A 15,308-nucleotide genomic window follows, 5' to 3' on the forward strand; every position below is an offset into this window, starting at 1 on the left:
AGGGAGGAAGGAAGGAAGGGAAAGAAAGAATGGATTTGGAGGGAAGGGAGTGTTGTTTTTAGCTAACTTCTCTGAAACTTTGTTTCCTTTTCTTAGATATAGATGTGGTTTCTTTGGAGAGTCAGTATGATATGATGATGGAAAGTATATAACACATTCCTCAGCTTCATACACCCTCTCCTCCAGCCAAAATAGTTTAAATACTTTTCCTAATGCAGGATTCCTTCTACACTCCGTGTCTTTGCACACTCTTCTCTATGACTGGAATATATTTCCTCCACCACACTGCCTCCTAAGATCCCAGATTTTCCTTACAATTTATGTTTCTATTCTGTTTTTTTTTATACATGACCATATTTTTTGTCCTAAATAATGTAAATTTCTTGAGGGCAGGGACCTTTTTTTTTCCTCTTTGTATCCTCTGGGGCTTACACAGTATCTGATAGTCAGGGTCATTTTTCAGCCCTGTACTACACTTCGCGAACCCACTGGGGGTTTTCTTGGCAAAGATACTAGAGTGGTTTGCCGATTCCTTCTCTAGCTCATTTTACAGATGAGGAAACTGAGGCAAACAGGATGAAATAACTTCCCCAGCATCACATGACTAGTAAGAGTCTGAGACTAGAGGAGGAAGTCTTCCTGACTCTAGGTATGGCATTGTATCAGCTATGGCACCTAAATGTCCCTTCTGACATAGTAGGCCCTTAATAATGCTTGTTGTTGATGATGACGATGATGATAACATTTATATACCATTTGCTATGTGCCTCACACTGTACTAAGATTTTATAATTATTATCTCATTTGATCCTCACAACAACCTTTAGATTTAGGTGCTATTATTATCCCCATTTAATAGATGTGAAAACTGAGGCAAACATGCTAAGTGATTTGCCCAGGATCACACAAATTAATAAGTGTCTGAAGCTAGATTTGAACTCATGTCTTCCTGACCTCAGGTCTAACTCTCTATCCACTGAACCACTGCACTGCCTACGATCTCACTCCCACCAAGAGAGACTTGGTGAGTGGCCCAGGACAGTAAGCATCTCGAAAAACAATTTGAACCCAGTTCTTCCTGATTCCAAATTCACTCCCCTATCATAAGCCCAAACTGCTTCTGTTAAAAATACATAACTTTTCTGATAGAGAAAAGGCAAAGTCCTTGTAAGTTGAGTATCGCTCAAGGAAGCACCCCAGCTTCTGCTTCTGGTCCCTTTTAGATGATCTCCTTGTGTGAATGCTGTTTTGAGAAAGCTGGGACATGGATATTGAGGAGAATGTGGGAAGGAGAAAAATGCAAGCCAACTGGCCAACAGCACCATGTCCGGAAGGTTATTTTCTTGTTTCTTCTTGCTTTTCATTCCTTTCAGAGTTGGATGCCTGTCAAGTATCAGTACTGCTTCACCTTGAGACGATCCTTTGGGTGGTCTCTCTGTTCGTATGACTGGGCTTTCTGGTTCATCAGGGACACCCTCATCTTCCACCAGCTGTTTTATCAATTGCCTTACCAGTTAAGTCACAGCATAAAGCCAGGCCTCCCTCTAGTGGCCAATCTTCTCATCTCTTTCTGTGGTTCTGTTTCTGCACAAACTTGCTTAATGACCAGCTATGCGTTGGGTCCTGAGGGTACAAAGCCAAAGCAATCCTTTCCCTCAGACAGCTTACAGTCTATATTGGGTAGTTATACTTCATGAAACCATTCGAAAAAACAGATGTCCTTAATTCTGCTTAAAAAATAGCTAATAAAGCAGTGAATATTAACATAGTGCTTTAAAGATTACAAAATATTTTACCTGGATGTTCTTTCACAACAGCCCTGTGGGGTAGATGTTCTCATTATCTCCACTGTACAGATGAGGAAATTGAGTCTTAAGTGACCTGCCCAAGGTCATAGCTAGTAAATTTCTGAGCCAGTATTTGAACGAAGGTCTTCCAGCATTAAATGTTCAGTGCTCTATCTACTCTGTCACAATTGGAACATAAACACAGAGTCTTAAAAAAAGAACATAAACACAGGACTCTTAAAAGTCACCTAGAGGGGCGGCCAGGTGGCACAGTGAGCAAGAGCTCTGGCCCCGGAGTTGGGAGACCCGGGATCGGTTCCGGCCTCAGATACTCGGCACCCACACAAAAAATAAGTGGCCGTGTAACCTTGAACAAGTTACTTAGCCCCAGTTGCTTTAAAAAAAAGTCACCTAGAGTCATCATGTCCTTTTATAAATGAGGAAACCAAAGTCAAGCCATGTTGCTATCCTTCCCAAAGTTATGCAGAAAGTAAAAGGAAGAGTATGGATTTGAACCCGGACCCTCTGACTCAAAATCTGGTGTTCCTAGTCTCTCTCCTCCATCATTATTGGACCATGCTGCCTTTTTATGGAGTCTAAACCTATTAATGCAGATTAGGAAATTAAATGGTGGAACTGTTAAATATAGAACAACTGGTTTAAAGGGCCAAATATTAATTCCTTCCTACAATCTTGTAAACCCCATTGAAAAGGACTCCTATTAGGACTAGAATTCTGTGTTTGAAGGAGCTGAAGCCTAAATGAAAGGATAAAGAGAGAGAAGACACAGAGAGAGATGATATGGGGGTGCAGTAAGATGGGAGAAAAGAAAAGAAATGAGAAAGAGAAGAGAGATGAGAAAAAAAAAAAAGAAACTTTGAGTGATACACAATCACTGGTAGGAAAAGATTAGAATTCTAAATCCCCAGATTAGTGCTAAACTCACTGGACCTCACTGACCTTCAATGGATCTCCTGTTGCTAGACATTGAGAAAGGATTTCAGGAAGTGATGATCACTCCAATCTTCTCGAACTTCTCTAGATCTACCCTTGCCTGGAACTTCTAAAGTAGTTGTTCCTAACTTTTTCTGTTTCCTCAACCTCTTTGGTAGTCTAGGGAAGCCTATGGGTGGACTCCTCAGAATAATTCTCTTAAAGGTATGAAGTAAAATACATAGGATTACAAAGAAAGTCAATTATGTTAAGATATAATTATCAAAACATTAAAACCAGCAAGTCATGCGCCCCAGGTTAAGAATCCCTGATCTAAAGCCTGTAAGGTCCTAGAATATGCCCCATATCCCTCTTTAAGTCTCAAAGGAGAAGAGATGCTTTGTAGAAAGATAACATGCACATCAGAAACATGTGTTCTGCATGCCTCCGTGACAACACACTTGCATCTGTACCCTGGGAGAGAGGAAAGCCTGGCCTACAAATGTTATGATTGGCTTCAGAGCTATTCCTGGCCTGCCGTTGAGAGAAAGATGTAAACTTTACATTCTTCTGCGTGGGTGTTGAAGACTGATGGATTCCTGCTTCACTAAGGAGTTAAGAACAGAGAGTTTAACAACTGCACTAACAAAAAGTGCTTAGAAAGGAGCAAGGCACAGGTTTGGGAAGGCCCAGGCTGCCCTCCCTTTTGATCTTTTGGTTTCCTACCAAATCACGGCACGGGCAAAGGAGATAATCCATGACCTTGTGTCAGGACGTGGTATGTGAACATTCTGCCAAGTCTTGTTATGAGTCAAGCATATTTCTCAATTCTTAGATGTTTAAAATTTTGACTAGCTGCTATACCTGGTGTCTTATCAAAAACCCAGGAAAATAAGGATCAGAAGAAGCTTAATCTACCAATACATAACTTCAGAGATCAAACCATATGAAGATATCTGCTATTTGTCAAGAGGAGGTGACTGCAGGATCATGGTAAGTGACTTTCCTTTTTTCCCTTTCTCGTCACTGCTTCTGAGACTCATTAACAGACTGAAGGTTAAGACGGCCTGCTGAACCTGGGGGAATGAACTTAAAAGGCATTGATGAAGTTATTTCTCAACTTGGCCACCTGGTTTCATCTTCAAACCTTTAAAAATCCATACTGCCTGGGCTGACTTAGTTTACGAGGACTTGTTTGGTGTCTTCTCCATCAGTAGCCTCATGCAGACACATAGAAAACACGTTCCTGATCTTTATATATCATTCTACAAAGCACCTCTCTTCTCATACTAAAGAAGGAAAATGTCACATTCTATGACCTTATAAGTCTTAAAATAAGTTTTCTTAACCAGATATTTTTGTGTGTATATATCATAAAATAGTGTGTATTGTGTGTATATATCATAATGATTTTATGTACATATATGTATGTGTAAATAATTATGTATTGTATATTATAAATTAGAATAATATATCATATTATATATTACATATGTGCATCTGGGTTGTGTATATATAGAGAGAATTTGATCATGTTTAGATGTGAAAAGAGGGGACTCCAGAAAGACTTTGGCAGTAGGTGTCTACGCATAGCTTGCTTCCTCCATCATTCATTTGGCTAGCCAGATACTAGGTGAATATAGCCACTCACCAATACTATTGGTTGGTAAATTAGCTTCTCCTCCAGTGAGAAAGCATTGCTCCCTCTAAGAACCTATCATGGCCCTTCCTTTGGACCACTCATCTTTTCTGAATTCTAATTTTTCTCATAGCCTCAGTTCTGTTATTAGGAGCATCAGCTTCTTGTAGGCAAGGACTGAACCAATTTTTATCTATTTATGAATCTTAACATGGGTTTTTACACATAATAGTTGCTTGTTGCCTGCTTATCTAAATGAACTTTTAAAAATAATTAATTTTTTAACTTCATTCTGAGACCAAGGTCTGTATCCTAGGTAAGGGCTAAGTTTGATTTATTCCTGAGAAAAGAGTAATCAGTCTCTAGTGAACAAACCTGCAAGAAATTATGTGATCTCTTTGCATACTGATGAAATATCATTATAGTATTGCCCCTTATCTGCAAGGGGCTTTATGAGAAATCCCATTTTTCCCATCTGTAAGTAGAAACAAAAGGTTGATGGGAGACAGAAGCCTCAAAAACAGGTAATAACACGTGAGCATTTTTGCTGTCTTTGGAAAGTAGAATGGGCCAGAAATAATAGCTCCTAAAGTGAGCTGATGCCAAAGAAGGGCACTGCTAATCTGAGCCAGAGGTAGTTGGAGACAATAGATATTTATTAAAAACCTACTACGTACAAGTACTTTAGATACGGAGAAAGGCAGAAGACAGCAATGCCGTCAAGTACCTCACAATCTTATAGGGGAATAAAACACAAGAAAAGAAGTTGAAAGTTAGAAGAAGGAGGCCAAGGGCACCCTACATAGGAGTATGATGTAGTTCTTCAGCAGAGGTGAGAAATGATCTGAAGAGATGGGAGTTGGAGAGTTGAATTCATCATGTAGAATTGTTATTTTCTAGAGATCATGAAATCTAAAAGAAAAATCCAGGGAGAGGGGTATTCTCTGGGTGTCCTCCCTAAATTCTTGAGGATCCAGATGGGTGGGGAACCTGTGGCTTGGAGGCTACTTCAGAAGTTTGGATTCAGTCAAAGGGCCAAATTTGAGAATCTAGAAGACCTCATGTGACCTTGAGGAAGCAGGTTCTCCATGCCTGACCTAGAACGTCCTCTCCAATGTCAACCCTTCACACTCTTAGATTAAAAGAAGGAGGGGCCCCGGGGAGGTGCATAAGAAAGGGAAAAAAGTCTCTGCTCTCAATGATACATATGACACTTAATGCTTATTGACTTGACAGAGAATTAATTCTTACATTCTAACAGTAGGAGAAACAATATAAAAGGTACCTGGAAAGTGGTGGAAGGGTACCTCTGAGGTCATTCAGAAGGGGACAAGGTTCTGAGTAGGTATCTGGAGAGTGCTTTGGGCAGATTGTGCATTGAACACGCCAGGGATCTCCTCATTAAATGGTGGGTCCCTCCAGAGACTCAGGACTAAGAACAGACTCCAGATTGAAGGCATCTGGATTGGGACACGACAGCTGGGGAGCTGTAAGAGCACAGAGAATGAGTTGATCACCAAATGCTTTGTTATTATTAATATAGTCATTATGTATTTCTCATCTTTTTATGGTTTGCAGCTACAAAAATCCGAATCCAAGTCATTATCTTACTATTATTCTTTTATGTTTGATATTCCATGGCCCATTAGACAGGTGGGGGAAATGACTGCTGTTTGTAATTGAATATAAGTGTTAGGATGTAAGTGGTTCATCTTCTGTAGGTTCACTGAAAGTATCTTTGGGACAGATCCAGTAACAGATGGGATGACAGGAATCAGTCTGTCAATAAGTGTGTGTTAAAGTGCTAACTGGGTGCCAGACACTGTTCTAAGCACCAGAAACACAAAGAAAATCCCTGTTCTCAAGGAGCTCACAGTCTAATTGAAAAGACAAGATATAATTAAAAAGGTACATGATATATGTAGTCTACACACACGATACATATGGAATAAATTAAAGGCTATGCACCTCACATCTTTCCCATGTAGTTTTCTCTTTTTTTTTAATAGATTTCTTGTTGCACATAGCTTGGAGATTATGAGTGTTTGGTATGGTGGTGGTGGTGTTCAGTAATTTCAGTTGTGTCCAACTCTTTGTGATTCCATTTGGGGTTTTTTTGCAAAGGTACTGGAAGGGTTTGCTACTTCCTTCTCCAGCTCCTTTTACAGATAAGGAAACTGAGGCAAAGAAGATTAAGTGATTTGCCTAGTTCACACAGCTTGTAAGTGTCTGTGAGCCAAATCTGAACTCAGGTCTCCCTGATTCCAGGTCCAGCATTGTATCCACTGCACACCTAGCTCCTTGTCTGGTATGGTAAAATGTCTTCAAATGTTCTTCAAATGTTATGGGTTAGTTTTCTGTCTAATCAGCTACATCTGTGATCATGCTGCAGTTCTAGTATTGTTAATATACTGAATTCTCAAGTATATTTTGGGACCTTTTTCATACAGGAATTTATCATCTGTAAGTTTGAAGTTCTTGACCATGGTGGGTGAGGGGTGGCTGACCTAACATAATTACTGTTACTATTTCCCATTTTACGTGAGATGACTTACACAAGTCTTTAGAATTCAGAATCCAGTTTGTCATTGATTTACATACTTAGAATCATCCCGTAATCATAAGAGAAGAGAACTAGACTTTGTCTTAGAGATTGTCCTGTCCATAAACATCATCGTATAGATAAGGCTGCTCAGAACCAGAAAGAGGAAGCACTCAATGCAGATATGGGAAATGTATTGTACTATGGTGGATAGAGTCAGTCAACAATCATCTATTTATTACATGCCCACCAGGTGCCAGTTATTCTGTGCCCACCACTGCGGTAAGTGCCAGAGATACAAGGAAAGGCAAAATCCAGTCATTTTTCTCAAGGCGCGAGTCTAATGATGCAGAAGACTAGCCGCGTACAGTTCCCCCCTTCAGAGTTTCACCACACTGTTGTAGAGATAAAGCAGAGACAAATGGTCCAGAATTATACAACGCAACATCGCAATATAATACAAAGAGCGTTGCCTCCTCATTCACAGCACCTGGGTTCAAATTTTATTCAGATGTTTCCTGGGCAGGATCTGAACTCCAGTTTACCTGACTCCAAACCCAATATTCTATCGACTAGGCTGCCTAGATCCCCATAGATATGCATGAAGATGTAAAAAGTAATTAGCAATACCAGGTGATTTTTGCTAACTATCATATGAGGGACAAATTTGAAAATTACTAGAGAACTTCAAAGAAGGAAGAGAGTAGTTCTGGTTGGGATCCTCAAGGAGGAGATAAGACTCAAAGGATGCCTAAAGGATGCTTCACCTCTCCTTTCTACTCTCTACTCTTCCCCTACTTGCCCCCAAAAACTTTTTTTTCAGATTTTTAGTTATCTTTTTCCCATCATTGGGCTCCTTTTCTATTTAATAGCCATTCAGATTTAATAATCATCAAATTTAATCATTAATAACAATAATGATAATCAGATTTAATCATTAATAACCAATCAAATTTAATGATTAATAACAACAGGAATTAATAACCATCAGACTGAAAAAGAACACAGTCATGTTTTCATATTAACCAGTTTTTCTATAGGAGTTTGTGTTTATTACCTGTGTTACCCAGCTACTCTTCTGTGTCCTGCTTCAGAGTCATTAGAAACTATTGGTGTGACCGAGAAACAGCCAAGGGTCATTTGATGGGCAAGCACTAAACCTGTGTCCAGAGGTCTCTGATTCTTTTTATCATGCTGCAAAGTTCATGTAATAAATATTTTAAAATGCAAAAGAAGTTAACTGGTGAAAACAGGCTCAGACACCAGTGGTGATATCAACCCTCTGTTCTCAGTATGTCCTAGAATTCACAATACACTTACTGGTCTACTCCTTCCCTGTTTTTTTATGTACCTGTTACATAGAATTTTGATGTTCATTGAGACTTTGGAAGCTGCCTACTCTAATTTTGCCTTAGAAAGAATTTCCTTTATAACATAGCTAACAAATGATCATTTATTTAAAGGACAAGAGAATCCATTACCTCTAAAAGCAGCTCATTGTAATTGAAGTAACCTAATGTTCTGAACCTCCTGAAATCATAAGACCAAAGATTAAAAATCCTATACATTTTGTTTAAGTTCCCAATACAATTCCCTTAGCCGGCCTCCAGTCTTGGGATTACATATTCTTTTTTCATTGCATAATTCTAATTAAATCTATCAGTTCAAAAGCATTCATTAAACCCCCATTATGTGCTATGCCCAGTGCTAAATGTTGGGGATAAAAAAAGATAAAAAATGAAAGAGTCCCTGCCTTCTGGGAGCTCACACACATATGCATACACACACTCATATGCAGGCACACAGAGAAAGAATATATATATAAACATATAGTACATGTAGATATAAAAGTAATATAAGTTAAAAATTGGGGGGAAGGGGAGGCATGGGAGACATAGCAGGGAGAAGAGATCAGTAAGAGGAACTGCTTGAGTTTTTATGGAAATTAGAGAGTGTAAGAAGGGGAGATAAGGAAAGTGTGCATTGGAGATATAAACATGTAGAGAATTGCTGAAGTGCCATGTGTTATGAACAGCATGACGTGTAATCGGGCAGGATGTAACTGTGAAGAAATGTTCCCAATATTTTATCAAAATTTGCTTCCTTTTTCCTTCCACCCGTTTTTTGTTCTGCTTTTGTGATCTGCATTCAAGCAAAAAAAACTCAAATCCTCTTTGTCATTACACAGAAACATCTCAAAATTATTAGGTTCTAAAGTGCAATGTAGTATTAAAAAGAGGATGGGGGAGAGAAAAGAAACCTGGTGTTTGGAGATCTGGTGCTAACCTCAACTATGTCATTAACTTGCAGAAAATTATTTCTTCTGGGTTTTGCTTGCATCACCTGGAAAATGAGGCTAGGTTATACAGCAGCTCAGAGTTCCTAACCTGTTTTTGTGCCAACACCCTCCCTTCCTTCGGCAGTGTGGTGAAGCCTATGGACCCCTCCTCAAAATAACACTTTGAAATAAATGAAAGAAATGCTAAATGTCAATGAGAAGTTACTGAAAATAGATGTATTTTTCCCATCCAAGTTCAGAAACCTCTTGAAATCTTAGGGTCCAAGCTTAAAAATCTCTCCATTTTAATTCCCCACCTCTGTAACCCTCCAGTCACAGGATTCTATGTAGCATTCTTTCCAGTACTTGTTTCCACTAGAGGTCACTATTGCTTTGCATTTCCTTTTTTCTTCCTTTTTTGCCATATGTAAACACATATTGTTCTTTTTAAAAGGTTTGGCCTGAATCAATTAGTCACTTGGAGTAGAATTGAAGAGTGATTTGATTAAATTTAAAGACTCTTTGTTGTGTCTTGGCCAAACTCTTAAAATTATGACTAAAAGTCTGCAGCTTGGAACTGATATGATATCCAGTATTAAATAATTAGACCAGAAAATGTTTGGAATAATGGGCAAGAGTCCCATAGAGCAACTGCTCCTCCCTGTTAGGGCATCTCTGGTATCAGTAACTTTTGGGCCTCTTAGAACCTTAGGCCTGAGCCTATTTAGAAGACAGGTGGTGTCCTGAACAGAGCACTAGACTTGGAGTAGGGCAGAGCAGGGCCGTCCCCACACATTTAACTAGCAAAGAGTGTCCCTGGAAAGGTGCTTTTCATTGCCTTAGCTCTCCATCTGTAAAATGGGAGGGATGAGAGGATTTGTCTCAATAGCCTTTAAAATTCTTTCCACTTCTAAATTTCTCATCCTCTGAAACTTGGCTTCTAGTCCTGGTTCTGTCACTAATTTGTTATGTGACAACAAGCAAACAATACAGAAATCTGTGGGCTTCAGAAACCTGCATCTGGAAGGATTTAGTTGATTGTTTTTCATATATGTGTATGTATGTGTATACATATATGCATGCACACACATATGTATAAGTAAATATGTAGAGACACATAAACACCCATATGTGCATGCACATATTTTGTATATGTATACATGCAAACTATATGCATTTCCATATATAAACATATACATACATATACTGTATATACATACATTGTTGTTCAGTCATTCAGTTCTGTATGACTCTTTTCATAACCCTATATGGGGTTTTCTTTGCAAAGACTCTGGACTGGTTGGCAGTTTCCTTCTCCATTAGGTTATCTTTTGTCATATTGTGTCATATGTGTCATATTTACATATATATGTATACATACATACATACATAGTTCATTATACTTGGTTTCCTTTGTAATTTTACATATTTTATTTTGTGCATTCAAAAATACTATGAGAAGAGGTCCATAGCCTTCGCCAAATTGCCTAAGGGACCCATGACACATAAAAGAAGTTTAAGAACCCTTGACCTGATAATTTCCAAGCTCTCTTCCAAATCTTAAGATACATTCCTGCTGTTGCTCCCTTCCCTATAAGGATTACAGTCTCACTCCTGACCAGTTGAGACAGGTAAATAAGTGACAAATAATATGGACAAGTGGACCATCGTATTATAGCTCATCCAAGGCCTCAATGACTGTACGTATAGATGAAAGATCCATCTAATATGAATAGAAATATAAGAATGGACATGATTACTGACAGTTCTTTTTAGAAGTCTCACACTAAATATAAAATGACATCAATTTAATTCAACTCTTTAAAGTATTATTAACTAGCTCTATGAGAGTGTGGGGAGCTTTATCTGCCTAGATCTTAGTGTCCCGTCTAAGGAGATTGGGATAGCTCATTTTTGAAGTTCAGTTTCTAATGACAGGCCTGACCCAAGCTGATCCTTTGCTACTTTAGGTCTGAAATTGGAATGAGATGACATGTTGTAGTCAATCTAACAGTTAACGAAAGGAGGTTTATGTGGCCGTAGCAGGGGAAGGATAGTAAAGATAGTAAAGGGATGGTCATCCAGGGAAATGTGTTGACTCCACTCAACCCAGCTTCTTGGTGGTATTCGTGTTGGAGATGCAAGGATTATTAAAGAGCTAACCTTCTCATTTTTTGCATAGAGAAACTGAGGCCCAAAGACAAAGATGCTGTTTATCTAAACAGTGTAAACAAATTAAATTCAATTGCTTAAAGCAATATACTAAAGAGTGTTAAATGTAGATGAATGTGAAGCTAATTTCAATATGTTGTTCAGTTGTTTCACTCGTGTCTGACTCTTTGTGACCCCATTTGGGATTTTCTTGGCAAAGATACTGGAGTACTTTGCCATTTCTTCTCCAGCTCATTTGACAGATGAGGAAACTGAGTCCAATAGGGTTAAATGACTTGCCCAGAGTCACACAGTTAGTAAATGTCTAAGGCCAGATTTGAACTCAGGAAGAGGAGTCTTCCTGACTCCAGGCCCAGTGTTCTGTGCACTATGGTGCCACCTAATGTCCAGGTTCAGTATAGGTACTATTTAGTCTACTTTTGCCTGGTAATAACCTTATAATTTTAGAGCTGAGCCATAAACCTTATTAGTACAGCTCACCTCACCACAGGTCCTGAGACACCAAAGAGATTAAGCTGAAGCAGCTCTTTCATGTGCTGAAGATGGGGTCAGGAAGACAGCATTCAAAAAAAAAAACCTTAGACAACTTTAAGGTATGTGACCCCAGCAAAGTCACTCAGTATCTTCATCTGCCAAATGAGGATAATAGTAGCACCTAGTTCCCCTTATCAAAATTGAATGAAATAATATATTTAAAGTGCTTTGCGGACCTTGAAACTTTGTAAATACCATCTTCATCATCATCATCATCCAAAGTATCACAGATAGTAAGTTCAGAATAAAATCTTCATATTATAAAGCTAATAATTTTAAAATTTTAAAAATTAAATAGTAACAGAGCCCAGAATTTAATCCTCTGACTCTAAAATCCAACCCTCCTTGATTACTTTTTTTTTACTTTCATTAGCTTGACAATTGTCTTTGAAATTTTTTATCTTTTAAAATTTTATTTATTTTATTCTGAACTTCAGAACTAGTAAAATGGGAAAAAAAAGATGATTGTACATGAAAATGCAAATTTATTATATACAACTTCCTATTCCTTTTAAATGTATAATAAAGTTAACACATAACTTTCTTTTTTCCTCCTTTTTTTCTTCTGCGGCACTGGGCACATTGATCGTAAACTCTGTTTCTTGCTCTGTCCAAATGGGGGCAATTATTTCTCTGGGTTGTTATGGAGAAAGTGACATATCATTTAAATTAGATCCATTGTCATGTGATGTTGACACTAACCATTCTGTGGTGTTCTGTAGGGATGCAAAACAGTTCTATAGAAAAGTTAAGTCATTTGATATCACTTGTCTCCTACAAAGAATATTTGATGATCGGGGAAGCATGTTGATTTCCACAAACATTCTCCTGCATTTGATATGCTGTAGTTGAAAGGTCCTCTATATGCTGCACTCCTCATTAATAGAAGTCTTCTCAAGGGGATAACACCATTTTTTTCTCTTTCCCTGAAAACTGAAAAAAAGATTTTACCTTAGAGAAGCTTTATTTTTCCACTGGTTTCTTAAGAGATAGCTAATCTATCTTCAAAGAGAAGGCTGTAGTTTTATGTGTTGTGGAGCCCAGGATCATTGGATCAAGGCTAGAGGAAACCTTAGCGGTCTTCTCACCCAACCCCTTCATTTTACATGCGAGGTAACTAAGGTTCAGCTAAATCAAGGACTTGCTTGAGGTCATATGGGCTATGAGAGGCTAGAGAGGTAGGTGTGAATCTTTACATATTAGAAGTGCCATAGTCTTATGGGATAGATAACCACACCACAATATGATGGTCAATCCCACTTATATTTCACATGAGGAAACTGAGGATCGAAAGAGGTCCAAAGGACAAAATTAGGAGTAATGAGTGCAAAGAGTATAAAGGCAAACTTCACCTTGGTACAAGTAAAAAAATGAAAATAAAAATCTTAAAAATGGGAACTGTCCAAAAGTAGAATATTCTACCTACAGAAAAGGAAGTGAATACTTTCCCGATGGAAGTCTTCCAGCAAAAGCTAAATGAACATTTGTTAGGAATATTATAGAAATTTTTGTTTTGAATTTATGGATTAGACTAGCTGTCTTCTGAGGTTCTTCCCAACTCTGGAGTGGAGGGAGAATAGGAAATCTATGTAATCAGTTTTGTAAAGAGGGATGAATGCTAATGCTAGGAAGAGAGTAGGGGCAGCTAGGTGGCAAAGTAGATAGAGTGCCAGATCTGGAATCAGGAAGACTTGAGTCCAAATCCAGTCTCAGACACTTTCTAGCTGTGTGACCCTGTTCAAGTCACTTAACTGTTTGCCTCAGTTTCCTCATCTGTAAGATGAGCTGGAGAAGGAAATGGCAAACCATTCCAATGCATCTTTGCCAAGAAAATCACAAATGGCATTGCAAATAGTCTGATATGACGATAATGGCTGAAGAACAACAAAAAGAAAGAATGTAAAGACCTACCTCCAGATTTGGTGCTCCTTCCCCAATTCAACACTGTATCTATACAGAAATACTTATAATAATGTTTATATGATTTAGAAGCTGGAAGGGGCTATGAAATCAGGAATTCTTAGTATTTTTTTTACCATGTCATAGATTTCTTTAACAGACTGATGAAGCCTAAGAATCTCATTTGAGATTAATTTTAAATACACAAAATAAAATAATAGGATTACAAAGGAAAGCAATTACATTGAAATAGTTATAAAATATATTTTTAAAAATAAGTTCACAAACTCTAGTTTAAAAACCACTGCTCTAATCAAAACACCCTCAAATAGCAGATGAGAGAACTGAAGCCCAAAAAGGTAAATATTTGCCCCAGGGTTTCAATTCGTTATTGATTAGAGTGGAGACTGGAACCTAGATCTCTTTTGACTCCTTCCTAATGGAACAAGTGGCTTATGGAAATGCATGGGGGATAAAAGCACCATTCATGGTGGAGTCCAGATAAGCCCTTCCAATGGAGCATGTGTTTCTAATTTGGGCCTTCCTCTCTTCAGGGGATATCTCACATAAGGTGTTGCTTTCAGGGTTTTGCACATTCCCTCTAAGCCAGTGTTACTTGGTGCCTCTTGAAATGAGAGAAATGACATGTTCCAACTTTTGAGTGGGCATAGTTTCATTTTAGCAGATGGTCATTAGGGCTTGGTGCCAGAGAATCATTTGCTTTATGTTTGAGCGCAAGGAGGTCACCGCTCTATCCTCAAACACTGAAATCACAAGCTATGTAGAGCTTATGTTAGTGAGAGGGATAGCTCACTAGCAGATTTTATTAAACCACCACCACCCCCATGCAAATAAAAGAGAAGAAAAAAGGCACTCAGTTATAATGAGTGTATTTTAAATATTAAGACATACCACATTTTCAAGAACAATGTTATCAATTGACTATCTAAGAGAAACCTGTAGCCTTTGGCATTGAGAGCTGGGTAGGTTTGCCTATTGCTCTGTGGAATTTCTGAGAAAGGTACAACGGTTCTTTATAGTGGCTCAAGTCTTGGTAATAGAGTTAATGATCAAATGTGTTTGGAGGAACAATAATAGATGGGGAGAGGGTATATCTACCAAATAGAAAAGAACCCAAACCTTAGACATCATAAATGATAACTGAGTCCAGATTGTCTCTAGGGTATAAGAGTTCTAGATGTCATCTGGTGTCATATTCGTTGAAGGTAAGGGAATTGTTGAATGTGTTCAATAAGATATCTGGACAGGGACTTGTGATTAGACAATCAGTGACGAGGATGATAAGCCACCTGGTGATTAGAAAAAGGAGGTGAAAAATATGAAGAATCTGGAGAACCTTTCAGGGACTTGAGTAAAGTGATGCAGAATAGAATGGTCAGAACCAAGAGGATGAATTTGTTTGACATGGATATTAGGGTTGTTCCTATGAAGGTTTGTAGATATAGAGCTGGGAGAGATCTTGGAGGCTGGCTTAACTCAAACTTCTCATTTTATAGGCAAAGG

The 15,308-nt window shown here is 38.3% G+C and overlaps 1 protein-coding gene across 11 annotated transcripts in view; it reads left to right on the top strand.

Moving 5' to 3' along the window:
• ANO3 (anoctamin 3) overlaps nt 1-15,308 on the top strand; it is a 538,169-nt gene that overhangs the window by 150,283 nt on the left and 372,578 nt on the right. For 2 of the 11 annotated variants that reach the window (XM_069091322.1, XM_069091319.1), the window contains exon 1: nt 3,209-3,713. The exons of 5 other annotated variants lie outside the window; for them this stretch is intronic. The gene's annotated coding sequence lies outside the window, so the exon portion shown is untranslated. Of the gene's footprint in view, nt 1-3,207; nt 3,714-15,308 lie in introns of those variants that run through there. 4 more of the 11 variants (XM_069091323.1, XM_069091321.1, XM_069091314.1 and 1 more) reach the window with 4 other exon arrangements.

Source organism: Petaurus breviceps, unplaced genomic scaffold (genome assembly GCF_028583685.1).
Source record: "Petaurus breviceps papuanus isolate PSGF00001 unplaced genomic scaffold, PetGlider_PUasm1.0 188, whole genome shotgun sequence".
Taxonomy (NCBI): domain Eukaryota; kingdom Metazoa; phylum Chordata; class Mammalia; order Diprotodontia; family Petauridae; genus Petaurus; species Petaurus breviceps.